This window comes from Triticum aestivum, chromosome 6B (genome assembly GCF_018294505.1).
Source record: "Triticum aestivum cultivar Chinese Spring chromosome 6B, IWGSC CS RefSeq v2.1, whole genome shotgun sequence".
Classification (NCBI taxonomy): Eukaryota; Viridiplantae; Streptophyta; class Magnoliopsida; order Poales; family Poaceae; genus Triticum; species Triticum aestivum.
This window is the reverse complement of record NC_057810.1, coordinates 158683243-158686664: the sequence shown is the minus strand read 5'-3', so window position 1 is coordinate 158686664 and position 3422 is coordinate 158683243.

Below are 3422 nucleotides of genomic sequence, written 5' to 3'. Positions count from 1 at the left end.
ATTGGCCTTCTTTCACAGGCTCCGGGCCTTTTGCCAAGGCGACAAGCTTCATAGGCATTGGCCTTCTTCACAGGCTCCGGGCCTTTTCCCAAGGCGACAAGCTTCACAGGCATTGGCCTTCTTCACAGGCTCCGGGCCTTTTCCCAAGGCGACAAGCTTCACAGGCATTGGCCTTCTTCACAGGCTCCGAGCCTTTTCCCAAGGCAACAAGCTTCACAGGCATTGGCCTTCTTCACAGGCTCCGGGCCTTTTCCACAAGCACTGGATAAGGGAGTCCTGGATTAGGGGGTATCTGGATGGCCGGACTATGACATTTGGCCGGACTCCCGGACTATGAAGATACAAGATTGAAGACTCCGTCCCGTGTCCGGATGGGACTTTCCTTGGCGTGGAAGGCAAGCTTGGTGATACGATATGAAGATCTCCTCCCATTGTAACCGACTCCGTGTAACCCTAGCCCTCTCCGGTGTCTATATAAACCGGAGAGTTTTAGTCCGTAGGAGGAACGACAATCATACCATAGGCCAGCTTCTAGGGTTTAGCCTCTCTGATCTCGTGGTAGATCCACTCTTGTACTACCCATATCATCAATATTAATCAAGCAGGAGTAGGGTTTTACCTCCGTCGAAAGGGCCCGAACCTGGGTAAAAACAACATGTCCCTTGTCTCCTGTTACCATCCTCGTAGATGCACAGTTCGGACCCCCTACCCGAGATCCGCCGGTTTTGACACCGACAGTGGGCCTCGCTCAAGGGTAGAACCTCCGGAGGTGTTGAATGTTCCATGCATTCGGGATGGGCACCCCCTCCTGGGTCTCCAAGCGCGCGGAGCCGGGCCTGGAAACATGAACAACCTTGAACGGGCCCTCCCACATAGGAGAGAGCTTGTGCAACCCCTCCCTAGAGAGGACCAGTCTGAGCACGAGGTCCCCTACCTCAAGAGTCCTTGGGAGGATTTTACGACAGTGGTATCGACGTAGCGCCTGTTGGTATCTTGCCGCCCACAGTGTGGCTTCCCGACGATGTTCCCCCCAGCACGAGATCCGTCCCCTGCATGGCGTCCTGCTGCGCCTCATCGAATGCCAGGACCCGCGTGGAGCGACGCTTGACCTCGTGAGGGAGGACGTCCTCAGCTCCGTAGACGAGGAAGAATGGGGTTTCGCTAGTTGACTTGGTTGCGGTCGTGCGGATAGACCACAACACAGACTGGAGCTTGTCGTACCAGCCCCTGCCGCAGGCCTCCAGCTTCTTCTTGAAGGTCCTGGTTTTGAGGCCCTTCAGGACCTCCGCGTTGGCTCGCTCAGCCTGGCCGTTGCTCCGAGGGTGTGCTACTGAAGCGTAGCATATCTGAGTTCCAAGATTAGCACAGTATGTTTTAAAGAGATTGCTGGTGAACTGCAAACCATTGTCGGTGATGATGCGGTTAGGCACCCCGAATGGGCTCATGAGGCCCTTGATGAACTTGACTGCGGAGCCTGCTGGGATGGTGCGGACAGCTTCCACCTCAGCCCACTTGGTGAACTTGTCGACGACAACGTAGAGGTAGCGATAGCCCCCCTGGTGCCCGAGGAAACGGGCCCAAGATGTCCAGCCCCCAAACCGCGAACGGTCATGAGAGGGGTATGGTCTGCAGGCCCTGAGCCGGCTGATGGATCTGCTTGGCGTGGAATTGGCAGGCCTCACAAGCCTTCACCAGCTCGACGGCGCCATCAAGTGATGTGGGCCAGTAGAACCCGCTGCGGAACACCTTGCCAACGAGGGTTCGTGATGATGAGTGGTGCCCACAGTCTCCGCCGTGTATGTTTGCCAACAGCTCCTTCCCCTGTTCTCTGGAGATGCAACATAGGGATACGTCATTCGGTCGCGTCTGGTAAAGCTCTCCATCTTGAATGCAGTACGCCATGGCTTGCCGCGCCACGCGTTCTGCGTCTTCCTCCTTTTCCGGCAAAGTCCCTTGCGCCAGGTAGCTCTTGAGTTCCACGGTCCAACATCCCTCCTGAGGCTCCAGCGCCAGGAGAAAGCGTGCTCCTGAGGTCGGTCCACAGGCCGGAGCTCCTGAGGTAGGTGGCTGGGGGAGCTCCGCCCGAGGTTGCGCTGCTCCTGACGGTGGTGGCACCGCTGAGGGTTTAAAGAGCCTCTCCTCGAAGACTCCGGGCTCCTGAGGCAGCCGCCTGGATGCTCTTTTCGCGATGTCGTCAGCTTCCTGATTGGTGCCACGGGGCACATGCTGCAACTCCAAAACCCAAAACTTCTTCTCAATTTTGCTAACCTCTGCTAGATAAGCCTCCATGTGCTCGTCCTTCGGCTCATACACCTTGTTGGAGAAGTTGACGAGGAGCTGTGAATCACCCTTGATGACGAGGCGCTTTACCCCCAAGGCCGTCGCAACTTTCATGCCCGCTATCAGCCCCTCGTATTCTGCTATATTGTTGGAAACCTTTTCTTCATGTTGGAAACAGAGTTGCATGGCGTAGTAGAGCCTGTCCTGAGTGGGGGATATGAGCACCGCATCAGCCCCCGCGCCATGTCGCGAGAAAGCTCCGTCGAAGTACATAACCCAGCCATCCGGCGCCTCACTTCCTGAGGAAAGCAACCGGTCCTCGCCTACTTCAAGTCCTGGCGCCTCCGTCCATTCTGCTATAAAATCTGCAAATGCAGCTCCCTTAATGACCCTAGTCGTGCTGAACTCCAACTGAAACGCTTGCAGTTCGATGTTCCATTCGGCGACCCTTCTTTCTGAGTTGGGACTCCTGAGCACCCTTTCCAACGGGTATGCTGAGATGACCTTGATTGGATGACCCTGGAAGTAGTGATCTAGCTTCCGTGAGGCCACCAACAGCGCAAGCAGGACACTACTAGGAAAAGGGCTATAGATAGGATTGATCCTAATGGCGCACCGTGGAAGCAGTGCGCCACTATTATATACTAATGGCGCACCTGCTTGTGATACGCCATTAGTGTGGAAGACACTAGTGGCGCACCGTAAACAGGGTGCGCCACTAGTATGAATTATTATTTTTTTCCATTTTCCCATACATACTAATGGCGCATCTGGTCCATCATGCGCCATTACTATCTATAACTACTAATGGCGCACCGAGCAGGCAGTGCGCCATTACTGTAAATTTTGTTTTATTCCTTTTTTTGCAAAACTACTAATGGGCACTTTAAATCGTAGTCTTCATTTCTCGATTGTATTTCATGGGCACTTTTTGATATCATGAATATTTTTAAATTTCATGGGCACTTTTTGAATTCATGAGGACACTTGATCTCGATTCCCCCTCCATCTCGATCTCGATCCCCCTCCATCTCGATCGCACCCGCACCCTCCCCCGCTAGCTCCACCCATCGCAACCCTCCCCCGCTCCACCGCCGGAGCACCCGGCCCCCCGCACCCGCACTTTTTGAACATATTTTTTA